We start from the raw sequence: 14,427 nt of genomic DNA on the forward strand, positions 1-14,427 counted from the left end.
ATCATAACTCTGAACGGGTCACCCGGGTGACAGACCATTGTCTGTGATATGCCTAAGGGGTCACTGTGACGTCATAACTCTGCACGGATCACCCAGGTGACAGGCCCTTTACTGTGATCTGCCTAAGGGGGCATTGTGATATCTTAACTCTGTATTCATCACCTAGGTGACAGTCCCCTGTCTGTGATCTGGCTAAGTGGAATTGTCACATCATAACTCTGTACTCATCACCCAGGTGACACACCCTTGTCTGTGATCTGCCTAAGAGGGCACTGTGATATCAGAAATCTGCACTGGTCATCCAGGTGATTGACTCATATCTTTGATTTGCCTATGGGGGCATTGTGACATCATATCTCTGCACTGGTCACCCAGGTGACAGACCCTTGTCTCTCATCTGCCAAAGGGGGCATTGTGACATCATACCTCAGCAATGGTAACCCAGGTGACTGATCCTAGTCTGTGATCTGCCTAAGGTGGCATTGTGACATCATAAGTCTGCACTGGTCACCCAGGTGACAGACCCTTGTCTGTGATCTGCCTAAAGGGTCATTGTGACATCATCACTCTGCACGGGTCACCCAGGTGGCAGACCCATGTCTGTGATATGCCTAAGGGGTCATTGTGATATCGTAACTCTGCATGGGCCACCCGGGTGACAGACCCTTGTCTGTGATATGCCTAAGGGGGCACTGTGACTACATAACTCTGAACGGGACGTCCAATTGACAGGCCCTTGAATGTGATCTGCCTAAGGGGGCATTGTGACATCATAACTCTGCACTGGTTACCGTGGTGAGAGAGTATTGTCTGTGATCTGCCTAAGGGGACATTGTGACATCATAACTGTGCACTGGTCAAGCAGGTGTCTGACCCTTCTCGGTGATCTGCCTAAGGGGGCATTGTGACATCATAGCTCTGCACTGGTCACCCAGGTGTCCGAACCTTGTGTGTGATCCGCCTAAGGGGGCATTGTGACATCATAACTCTGCACTGGACAACCAGGTGAAAAACCCTTGTATGTGATCTGCCTAAGAGGGCATTGTGACATCAAAACCAGCACTGGTCACCTAGCTGACTGACAATTGTCTGTAATTTCCCTAAGGGGGCATTGTGATATCATAACTCTGCACTGGTCACCGTCGGGAAAGACCCTTGTCTGTGATCTGCCTAAGGGGGCATTGTGACATCATAACTCTGCACTGGTCACCGTGGTGACAGACCCTTGTCTGTGATCTGCCTAATGGGGCATTGTGACATCATAACTGTGCACTGGTCAGCCAGGTGACAGACCTTGTCCGTGATCAGCCTAAGGGGGCATCCTGACATCATAACTCTGCACCTGTCACCCAGGAGAAAAAACATTGTCTCTGATCTGCCAAAGGGGGCATTCTGACATCATAACTCAGCCCTTGTCACCCAGGTGTCAGACCCTTCTCTGTCATCTCCCTAAGGGGGCATTGTGACATCATAACTCCGCAATGGTCACTGTGGTGAAAGACCCTTCTCTGTGATCTGCCTAAGGGAGCATTGTGACATCCTAAAAGTTCACTGGTCACCCATGTGTGAGATCCTTGTCTGTGATTTGCCTAAGAGGGCATTGTGACATCATAACCCTTCACTGGTCACCCTGGTGACCGACCCATGTCTGGGATCTGCCTAAGGGGGCATTGTGACATCATAACTATGCACTGGTCACCGAGGTGACAGACCCTTGTCTTTGATCTACCCAAAGGGGCATTGTGACATCATAACTATGCACTGGTCACCGTGGTGAAAGATCCTTGTCTGTGATCTGCCTAAGGGGTCATTGTGACTTCATAACTCTGCACTGGTCATCCAGGTGAAAGATCCTTGTCTGTGGTCTGCCTAAGGCGGCATTGTGACATCATAACTGTGCAATAGTCACCCAGGTGAAAGACTCTTGTATGTGGTCTGCTTAATGGGGCATTGTGACATGATAACTCTGCACAGGTCAACCAGGTGGCAGACCCGTGTCTGTGATCTGCCTATGGTGGCATTGTGACATCATAACTCCGCACGCGTCTCCATGGTGAGAGACCCTTGTCTGTTATCTGCCTAAGGGGACATTGTGACATCATCAATCTGCACTGGTCACCCAGGTGACAGACCATTGTCTGTGATCTGCCTAAGGGGGCATTGTGACATCATAACTCTCCACTGGTCACCCGGGTGAAAGACTCTTTTCTGTGATCTGCGTAAGGGGGCATTGTGACATCATAACACTGCACGGGTCACCCAGGTGACAGACCCTTGTCTGTCATCTGCCTAAGGGGGCATTGTGACATCATATCTCTTCAATGGTCACCCAGGTGAAAGACCATTGTCTGTGATCTCCTAAGGGGGCATAGTGACTTCATAACTCTGCACGGGTCACACAGGTGACAGGCCCTAGACTGTGATCTGCCTAAGGGGGCATTGTGACATCATAACGCTTCACTGTTCACCGTGGTGAGAGACACTTGTCTGTGATCTCCTTAAGGGGACATTGTGACATCATAATTCTGCACTGTTCTCCCAGGTGAGAGACATTTGTCTGTAATCTGCCTAAGGGGGCATTGTGACATCATAACCCTGCACTGGTCTCCGTTGTGAGAGACGCTTGTCTGTTATCTGCCTAAGGGGGCATTGTGAAATCATAACACTGCACTGCTCACCCAGGTGACAGACCCTTGTCTGTCATCTGACTAAGGAGGCATTGTGACATCGTAACTCCGCACTGGTCACCGTGTTGAGAGACCCTTGTCTGTTATCTTCCTAAGGGGGCATTGTGACATCATAACTCTGCCCTGGTCAAGCAGGTGACAGACCCTTGTCTGTCATCTGCCTAAGGGGGCATTGTGACATCATAACGGTGCACTGGTCACCGAGGTGACCAACCCTTGTCTGTGATCTGCCTAAGGGGGCATTGTAACATTATTACTATGCACTGGTAACCCAGGTGACAGACGCATGTCTGTGATCTGCCTAAGGTGGCATTGTGAAATCATAACTCCGCACTGGTCACTGTGGTGAGAGACCCTTGTCTGTTATCTGCCTAAGGGGGCATTGTGACATCATAACTATGCACTGGTCACCCAGGTGACAGACCCTTGTCTGTGATCTGCCTAAGGGGGCATTGTGACATCTTAACCCAGCACTGGTCACCTGGGTTGCAGACCCTTGTCTGTGATCTGCCTAAGGGGGAATTGTGACATCATAACTCCACACTGGTCACCCAGGTGACAGACCATTGTCTGAGATCTGCCTAAGGGGACATTGTGACATCATAAATCTGCACTGTTCACCCAGGTGACCGACCCTCGTCTGTGTTCTGCCTAAGGGGGCATTGTGACATGATAACTCAGCACTGGTCAATGAGGTGACCGACCCTTGTCTGTGATCTGCCAAATGGGGCTTTGTGACATCTTAACTCTGCACTGGACACCCAGGTGACAGAATCTTGTCTCTGATCTGCCTAAGGGGGCATTGTGACATCATAACTCTGCACTGGTCACCCAGGTGACAGACCCTCGTCTGTGATCTGCCTAAGGTGGCATTGTGACATCATAACTCCGCAGTGGTCTCCATGGTGAGAGACACTTGTCCGTTATCTGCCTAAGGGGGCATTGTGACATCATAAATCTCCACTGGTCACCCAGGTGACAGACCCTTATCTGTGATCTGCCTAAGGGGGCATTGTGACATCATAACTCTGCACTGGTCACCCCGGTGACAGACCCTTGTCTGTGATCTGCCTAAGGGGGAATTGTGACATCGTAACTCTGCACTGGTCACCCGGGTGAAACACCCTTTTCTGTGATCTGCCTAAGAGGGCATTGTGACATCATACTTCTGAACCGGTCTCCCAGGTGACAGACCCTTGTCTTTGATATGCCCAAGTGGGGATTGTGACATCATAACTCGGTACTCATCACCTAGGTGACAGACCCTTGTCTGTTTTGTGCCTAAGGGGCATTGTAACATCATAACTCTGCAAACGTCACCCAGGAGACAGACCATTGTCTGTTATCTGCCTAAGGGGGTTTTGTGACCTCATAACTCTGCGCTGGTCACCCAGGTGACAGATCATTGTCCGTGATCTGCCGAAGGGGGCATTCTCACATCATAACTCTGTACTTGACACCCCGGAGAAAGAAGATTGTCTCTGATCTCCCTAAGGGGGCATTGTGATATCATAACTCTGCTATGGTCACCATGGTGAGAAACCCTTCTCTGTGATCTGCCTAAGGGGGCATTGTGACATCATAACTGTGCATTGGTCACCCAGGTGACAGATAATTGTCTGTAATCTCCCTAAGGGGGCATTGTGACATCATAACTCTGCACTGGTCACCGTTTTGAGAGACCATTGTCTGTGATCTGCCTAAGGGGGCATTGTGACATCATAACTCTGCACTGGTCACCATGGGGCACACCCTTCTGTGTGATCTGCCTAAGGGGTCATTGTGACATCATAACTCTGCACTTGTCACCCAGGAGACATACCTTTGTCTCTTGTCTGCCAAAGGGGGCATTGTGGCATCATAATTCTGCACTGGTCTTCCAGGTGAGAGACCTTTTTCTGTGATCTGCCTAAGGGGCATTGTGACATCATAAGCCTGCACTGGCCTCCGTGGTGAGAGACTCTTGTCTGTTATCTCCCTAAGGGGGCATTGTGACATCATAACTGTGCACTGGTCACCCAGGTGACAGACCCTTGTCTGTCATCTGACTAAGGGGGCATTGAGACATCATAACTCCGCACTGGTCTCCTGGGTAAAAGACCCTTGTTTGTGATCTGCCTAAGGGGACATTGTGACATCATATGTCTGCACTGGTCACCCAGGTGACAGACCCTTGTCCGTGATCTGCCTAAGGGGGCGTTGTGAAATCATAACTCTGCATTGGTCACCCTGGTGACAGAAAATTTTCCGTGATCTGCCCAAGGGGGCATTGTGACATAATAGCTCTGCACTGGTCACACAGGTGACAGACCCTTGTATGTGATCTGCCTAAGGGGCCATTGTGACATCATGAATCTGCAATGGTCACCCAGGTGACAGACCCTTGTCTGTGATCTGCCTAAGGGGGCATTGTGACATCATAACTCTGCACTGGTCACCCAGGTGACAGACCCTTGTCTGTGATCTGCCTAAGGGGGCATTGTGGCATCATAACTCTGCACTGGTCACCCAGGTGACTGACCCTTGCCTGTGATCTGCCTAAGGGGGCATTGTGACATCATAACTCCGCACTGGTCACCGTGTTGAGAGACACTTGTCTGTTATCTGCCTAAGAGGGCATTGTGACCTCATAACTCTGCACTGGTCGCCCAGGTGACATAACCTTGTCTGTGATCTGCCTAAGGGGGCATTGTGACATCGTAGCGGAGCACTCGTCACCGAGGTGACAGACCCTTGTGTGAGATCTGCCTAAGAGGGCATTGTTACATCATAACTCTGCACTGGACACCCAGGTGAGAGACCCTTGTCTGTGATCTGCCTTAAGGGGCTTTGTGACATCATAACTCTGCACAAGTCTGCCAGGTGACAGACCTTTTTCTGTGATCTGCCTAAGGGGACAATGTGACTTCATAACTCTGCACTGGTCCCCCACGTGACAGACTCTTTTCTGTGATCTGCCTAAGGGGACATTGTGACATCATAACTCTGCACTGGTCACCCAGGTGACAGACCCTTGTCTGTGATCTGCATAAGGGGTCATTTTGTCATCATGAATCTACAGTGGTCACCGTGGTGACAGACCCTTGTCTGTGATCTGACTAAGGGGGCATTGTGACACCATAACTCTTCACTGGTCAACCAGGTGACGGACGCTTGTCTGTGATCTGCCTAAAGGGGCATTGAGACATCATAACCCTGCACTGGTCACACAGTTGACAGACCCTTGTCTGAGATCTGCCTAAGTCTGCATTGTGACATGATAACTCTGCACGGGTCACCCAGGTTACAGACCCCTGTCTGTGATCTGCTTTGGGAGGCATTGTGATATCACAACACTGCACTGGCCATTCAGGTGACAGATCCTTCTCTGTGAACTGTCTAAGGGGTCATTGTGATATCATAATTCGGCACTGGTCACCCGGGTGACAGACCCCTGTCTGTGATATGCCTAATGGGTAATTGTGACATCATAACTCTGCACTGGTCACCCAAGTGACAGACCCCTGTTTGTGATCGGCCCAAGGGGGCATTGTGACATCATAACTCTTCACTGGTCAACCAGGTGACAGACCCTTGTCTGTGATCTGCCTAAGGGTGCATTGTCACATCATAACTCTGCGCTTGTCACCCAGGAGACATACCCTTGTCTGTGATCTGCCGAACGGGGCATTGTGACATCATAACTCTGCACTGGTCACCGTGGTGACAGACCTTTTCTGTGATCTGCCTATGCGAGCATTGTGACATCATAACTCTGCATGGGTCAACGTATTGACAGACCCTTGATTGTGATATATCTTAGGGGGCATTGTGACATCATAACTGTGGACTGGCCACCCAGGTGATGAACCCTTGTGTGTGATCTGCCTAAGGGGGCATTGTGACATCATAACTCTGCACGGGTCACCCAGGTGACAGACCCTTGTCTGTGATCTGCCTCTGGGGGCATTGTGACATCATAACTCTGCAGTGGTCAGCGTGGTGACAGACCCTTGTCTGTTATCTGGCTAAAGGGCCATTGTGACCTCATAAATCTGCACTGGTAACCCAGGTGACACACCCTCGTGTGTGATATGCCTAAGGGGTCATTGTGACAGCATAATTCTGCACTGGTCACCCAGGTGACAGAACTTGTCTTTGATCTGCCTAAGTGGGCCTTGTGACATCATAATTCTGCACTGATCACCCAGGTGACACACCCTTGTCTGTGATCTGCCTAAGGGGGCTTTGTGACATCATAACTCTGCCCTGGTCACACAGGTGACAGACTTTTGTCTGTGATCTGCCTATGGGGGCACTGTGACATCATAAATCTGCACTCGTCAAACAGGTGACAGACCCTTGTGTGTCATCTGCCTAAGGTGGCATTGTGACATCATAATTCTGCACTCTTCACCGTGGTGACAGACCCTTGTGTGTGATCTGCCTAAGGTGGCAACGTGACATCATAACTGTGGACTGGTCACCCAGGTGACAGGCGTTTGTTTGTGATCTGACTAAGGGGGCATTTTGACATCACAACTATGCAATGGACACCCAGGTGACAGACCCTTGTATGTGATCTGCCTAAGGGGTCATTGTGACATCATAACTCTGCACTGGTCACCCAGGTGACAGAACCTTGTCTGTGATCTGCCTATTGGGGCATTGTGGCATCATAACTCTGCACTGGTCACCCAGGTGACAGAACATTGTCTATGATCTGCCTAATGCGCATGGTGACCTCATAACTCTGCACTGGTCACCCAGGTGACAGACCCATGTCCGTGATCTGCCAAACGGGGCATTGTCACATCATAACTCTGCACTGGTAACCCTGTTGACAGACCCGTGTCCTTGATCTGCCTAAGGGGGCATTGTGACATCATAACACTACACTGGTTACCCAGGTAAGAGATCCTTGTCTCTGATCTGCCTATGGGAGCATTGTGACATCGTAACATTGCACTGGTCACCCAGGAGACAGAACCTTGTCTGTGATCTGCCTAAGGGGGATTGTGACATCATAACTCAGCACACGTCACCAAGGTGACAGACCCTTGACTGTAATCTGCCTAAGGGGGAATTGTGACATCAGAACTCTGCACTGAGCACCGTGGTGACACACCCTTGTCTGTGATCTGCTTAAGGGGGCATTGTGACATCATACCTCTGCAGTGGTCACCGTGGTGACAGACCCTTGTCTTTGATCTGCCTAAGGGGGAAAGTGACATCATAACTGTGCACTGTTCACCCAGGTGACAGACCCTTGTTTGTGATGTTCCTAAGGGTAATTGTGACATCATAACTCTGCACTGGGTACCCAGGTGACATGGCCTTGTCTGTGATCTGCCTAAGGAGGCATTGTAACATCATAACCCTGCACTGGGCACCCAGGTGAGAGGCCCTTGTCTGTGATCTGCCTAATGGGGCATTGTGACATCATAATCCTGCACTTGTCACCCAGGTGACAGGCTCTTGTCTGTGATCTGCCTAAGGGGGCATTGTGATATCTTAAGTCTGCACTGTTCACCCAGGTGAAAGACCCTTGTCCGTGATCTGCCTAAGGGGTCATTGTGACATCATAATTCTGCCCTGGTCACCCAGGTGACAAAACCTTGTGTGTGATCTGCCTAAGGGGGCATTGTGACATCATAACACTACACGGGTCAACGAGGTGACAGACCCTTGTCTGTGATCTGCCTAAGGGTGCATTATCACATCATAACTCTGCACGGGTCACCCTGGTGACAGACCCTTGTCTTTGATCTGCTTAAGTGGGCATTGTGACATCATAATTCTGCACAGGGCACTCAGGTGACATGCCCTTTTCTGTGATCTGCCTAATGGTGATTGTGTCGTCATAACTCTGCACTGGGCAAGCAGGTGACAGGCCCTTGTTGTGATCTGCCAAAGGGGGCATTGTGACATTATAAATCTGCACGGTCACCAATGTGTCAGGCCCTTGTCTGTCATCTGCCTAAGGGGCCATTGTGACATCATAACACTGCACCGGTCACCCAGGGGACACACCCTTGTCTATGATCTGCGTAAGGGGGCTTTGTGACATCATAACTCTGCACGCGTCACCCAGGTGACAGACCCTTTCCTGTGATCTGCCTAAGGGGGCGTTGTGAAATCATAACTCTGCACGGGTCACCCAGGTGACAAACCCTTGTCTGTGATCTGCCTAAGGGGCCATTGTGACATCATAACTCTGCAGTGGTCACCCAGCTGACAGACCGTTGTCTGTGGTCTGCCTAATGGGGCATTGTGACATCACAACTCTGCAATGGTCACCCTGGTGAAAGACCCGTGTCTGTCATCTGCCTAAAGGGGCATTGTGACTTCATAACTCTGCAATGGTCACCCAGGTGAGATTCCCATGCCTTTGATCTGCTTAAGTGGGCATTGTGACATCATACCTCTGCACTGGGCACATAGGTGTCAGGCCCTTATCTGTGATCTGCCTAAGGCTGCATTGTGACATCATAAATCTGCACTGGGCACCCAGGTGACAGGCCCTTGTCTGTGATGTGCCAAAGGGGGCATTGTGACAACATAATTCTGCGCTGGTCAACCAGGTGACAGACCCTTGCCTGTGATCTGCTTAAGGGGGCATTGTGACATCACAACTCTGCGTTGGGTAACCAGGTGACAGGCCCTTTTCTGTGTTCTGCAAAGGGGGCATTGTGACATCATAACTCTGCACGGGTCACCAATGTGTCAGGCCCTTGAGTGTGACCTGCCTAAGACGGCATTGTGACATCACAACACTGCACGGGTCACACAGGTGAAAGATCCCTGTCTGTGATCTGCCTAAGGGTGCATTGTGACATCTTAACTCTGCACGGGACACCAAGGTGACAGAACCTTGTCTGTGATCTGCCTAAGGGGGCATTCTGACATCACAATTCGGCACTGGTCACCCAGGTGAAAGATCCTTGTATGTGATCAGCTTAAGGGGCATTGTGACATCATAAATGTGCACTGGTCACCCAGGTGAAAGACCCTTGTCTGTGATCTGCCTAAGGGGGCATTGTGACATCATAACTCTGCACTTGACACCCAGGTGACAGACCCTTGTCTGTGATCTGTCTAAGGGGGCATTGTGACATCACAACTCTGCACTGGTCACCCACTTGACAGACCCTTGTCTGTGATCTGCCTAAGGGGGCATTGTGACATCATAACTCTGCACTGGTCACTGTGGTGACACACCCTTGCCTGTGATCTGCTTAAGGGGGCATTGTGACATCATAACTGTGCACTGGTAACCCTAGTGACAGACCCTTGTCTGTGATCTGCCTAAGGGGGCATTGTGATATCACAACTCTGCACTGCTCACATAGTTGTAAGACCGTTGTATGTGATCTACCTAAGGGGACATTGTGACATCATAACTGTGCACTGGTCACCCAGGTGACAGACCCTTGTCTGTGATCTGCCTAATGGGACATTGTGACATCATAACTCTGCACTGGACACCCAGGTGAAAGACTCTTGTCCGTGATCTGCCTAATGGGGCATTGTGACATCATAACTCTGCACTGGTCACCCAGGTGACAGACCCTTGTCTCTGATCTGACAAAGGGGCCATTGTGACATCATAACTCTGCGGTGCTCACCATGTTGACAGACCCTTGTCTGTGATCTACCTAAGGTAGCATTGTGACGTCATAACTGTGCACTGGTTACCTAGGTGACAGACCCTTGTCTGTGATCTGCCTAAGGGGTCAAAATTATATCATAACTGTGCACTGTTAACCCAGGTGAGAGACCCTTGTCTGTGATCTGCCTAAGGGGACATTGTGACATCATAAGCCTGTACTGGTCACCCTCGTGAGAGACACTCGTCCGTGATCTGCCTAAGGGGGCATTGTGACATCGTAACTCTGCACGGGTCACCCAGGTGACAGGCCCTTGGTCGTGATCTGCCTAAGGGGGCATTGTGACATCACAACTCTGCACTGGTCACCTAGGTGACAGATCCTTGTCTCTTATCTGACTAAGGGGCCATTGTGACATTATAAATCTGCACTTGTCACCGTGGTGACGTACCCATTTCTGTGATCTGCCTAAGGGGGCATTGTGACATCAAAACTGTGCACTGGTCACCCAGGTGACAGACCCTTGTCTGTGATCTGCCTAAGGGTGCATTGTGACATCACACCTCTACACTGGTCACCATGGTGACTGACCTTTCTCGGTGATCTGCCTAAGGGGGTAATGTGACATCATTACTCTGCACTGGTCATCCAGGTGACAGAACCTTCTATGTGATCTGCCTAAGGGGGCATTGTGACATCACAACTCTGCACTGGTCACCCTGGTGACAGACCGTTGTCCGTGATCGGCCTAAGGGGGCATTGTGACATCATAACTCTCCACTGCTGACCCAGTTGAAAGACCCTTGTATGTTATCTGCCTAAGGGGGCATTGTGACTTTATAACTCTTCAGTGGTAATCCAGGTGACAGACCCTTGTCTGTGATCTGCCTAAGGGGATATTGTGACATCATAACTCTGCACTGGTCACCCTGGTGACAGACCGTTGTCCGTGATCTGCCTAAGGGGGCATTGTGACATCATAATTCTGCACTGGTCACCCAGGTGACAGACCCTTGTCTCTGATCTGACAAAGGGGCCATTGTGACATCATAACTCTGCGGTGCTCACCATGGTGACAGACCCTTGTCTGTGATCTGCCTAAGGTAGCATTGTGACGTCATAACTTTGCACTGGTTACCTAGGTGACAGACCCTTGTCTGTGATCTGCCTAAGGGGTCAAAATTATATCATAACTGTGCACTGTTTACCCAGGTGAGAGACCCTTGTCTGTGATCTGCCTAAGGGGACATTGTGACATCATAAGACTGCACTGGTCACCCTCGTGAGAGACACTTGTATGTGATCTGCCTAAGGGGGCATTGTGACATCGTAACTCTGCACGGGTCACCCAGGTGACAGGCCCTTGGTCGTGATCTGCCTAAGGGGGTATTGTGACATCACAACTCTGCACTGGTCACCTAGGTGACAGATCCTTGTCTCTTATCTGACTAAGGGGCCATTGTGACATTATAACTCTGCACTTGTCACCGTGGTGACGTACCCCTTTCTGTGATCTGCCTAAGGGGGCATTGTGACATCAAAACTGTGCACTGGTCACCCAGGTGACAGACCCTTGTCTGTGATCTGCCTAAGGGTGCATTGTGACATCACACCTCTACACTGGTCACCGTGGTGACTGACCCTTCTCGGTGATCTGCCTAAGGGGGTAATGTGACATCATTACTCAGCACTGGTCATCCAGGTGACAGAACGTTCTATGTGATCTGCCTAAGGGGGCATTGTGACATCACAACTCTGCACTGGTCACCCTGGTGACAGACCGTTGTCCGTGATCGGCCTAAGGGGGCATTGTGACATCATAACTCTCCACTGCTGACCCAGTTGAAAGACCCTTGTATGTTATCTGCCTAAGGGGGCATTGTGACTTTATAACTCTTCAGTGGTAACCCAGGTGACAGACCCTTGTCTGTGATCTGCCTAAGGGGACATTGTGACATCATAACTCTGCACTGGTCACCCTGGTGACAGACCGTTGTCCGTGATCTGCCTAAGGGGGCATTGTGACATCATAACTCTGCACTGGTCACCCAGGTGACAGACCCTTGTCTCTGATCTGACTAAGGGGCCATTGTGACATCATAACTCTGCACTGCCCCCCCAAGTGACAGACCGTTGTCTATAATCTGCCTTAGGGTACATTGTGACATCATAACTCTGCACTGGTCACCGTGGTAACAGACCCTTCTCTGTGATCTGCCTTTGGGGGCAAAGTGACATTATAACTGTGCTCTGGTCACCCAGGTGACAGACCATTGTTTGTAATCTGCCTAAGGGTGTATTGGAGCATCATAACTCTGCACTGGTCACTGTGGTGACACACCCTTTTCTGTGAACTGCCTTAGGGGGCATTGTGACATGATAACTCTGCACTGGTCACTATGGTGACAGACCTTTTCTGTGATATGCCTAAGGGGGCAAAGTGACATTATAACTGTGCACTGGTCACCGAGGTGACAGACCATTGTTTGCAATCTGCCTAAGGGGGCATTGGGGCATCATAACTCTTCACTGGTCACCGAGGTGACAGACGCTTGTCTGTGATCTGCCTAAGGTGGCAAAGTGACATCATAACTGTGCACTCGTCACCCAGGTGACAGACCCTTTTTTGTGATCTGCCTAAGGGGGCAAAGTGACATCATAACTGTGCATTCGTCACCCAGGAGACAGACCATTGTGTGTGATCTGCCTAAGGGGGCATTGTGACATCATAACTCTGCACTGTACACCCAGGTGACAGACGCTTGTCTTTGATCTGCCTAAGGGGCATTGTGACATCATAACCATGCACGAGTCACCCAGGTGACAGGCCCTTGTCTGTGATCTGCCTAAGTGGGCATTGTGACATCATAACTCTGCACTGGTCACCGTGGTGACAGACCCTTGTCTGTGATCTGCCTAAGGGGGCAAAGTGACACCATAACAGTGCATTGGTCACACAGGTGACAGACCATTGTTTCTGATCTCCCTAAGGGTTCATTGTGGCATCATAACTCCGTAGTGGTCAATGTGGTGACAGACCCTTCTCTGTGATCTGCCTAAGGGGGCAAAGTGACATCATAACTGTGCACTCGTCACCCATGTTACAGACCCTTGACTGTGATCTGCCTAAGGGGGCATTGTGACATCATAATTCTGCACGGGTCACCCAGGTGACTGACCCTTGTCTGTGATCTGCCTAAGGGGGCACTGTGACATCATAACTCTGCACGGGTCACCCAGGTGGCAGACCATTGTTTGTGATCTGCCTAATGGGGCATTGTGACATCATAACTCTGCACTGGTCACCCAGGTGAGAGGCCCTTGACTGTGATATGCCTATGGGGGCACTGTGATATCATAACTCTGCACTGGTCACTGTGGTTAGAGACCCTTGTCTGTGATCCGCCTAAGGGGGCATTGTGACATCATAACTGTGCACTGGTCACCCAGGTGACAGACCCTTGTCTGTGATCCACCTAAGGGGGAATTTTGACATCATACTTTGCAGTGGTCACCCAAGTGACAGACCCTTTTCTGCAATCTGCCTAACGAGGCATTGTGACATCATAACTCTGCACTGGACACCCAGGTGAAAGAACCTTGTATGTGATCTGCCTAAGGGGGCATTGTGACATCATAACTCTGCACTGGTCACCCAGGTGACAGACCCTTGTGTGTGATCTTCCTAAGGAGCAAAATGACATCATAACTGTGCACTGGTCACCCAGGAGACAGACCCTTGTTTGTGATCTGCCAAAGGGGCGTTGTAACATCATAACACTGCACTGGTCACCCAGGTGACAGATCCTTGTCTGTGTTCTGCCTAAGGGGGCATTGTGACAAAATAACTGTGCACTGGTCACCCAGGTGACAGACCGTTTTCTGTGATCCGCCTAAGGGGGCATTGTGACATCATAACTCTGCATGCGTCACCCAGCTGACAGGCCCTTCAATGTGATCTGCCTAAGAGGGCATTGTGACATCATAACTCTGCACTGGTCACCGTGGTGAGACACCCTTGTCTGTGATCTCCCCAAGGGGGCATTGTGACACCATAACTGTGCACTGGTCACCCAGGTGGCAGACCATTGTTTGTGATGTGCCTAAGGGGTGCATTGTGGCATCATAACTCTGCAATGGTCACCGTGGTG

The sequence above is a fragment of the Pan troglodytes genome, chromosome 6 (genome assembly GCF_028858775.2).
Source record: "Pan troglodytes isolate AG18354 chromosome 6, NHGRI_mPanTro3-v2.0_pri, whole genome shotgun sequence".
Lineage (NCBI taxonomy): Eukaryota > Metazoa > Chordata > Mammalia > Primates > Hominidae > Pan > Pan troglodytes.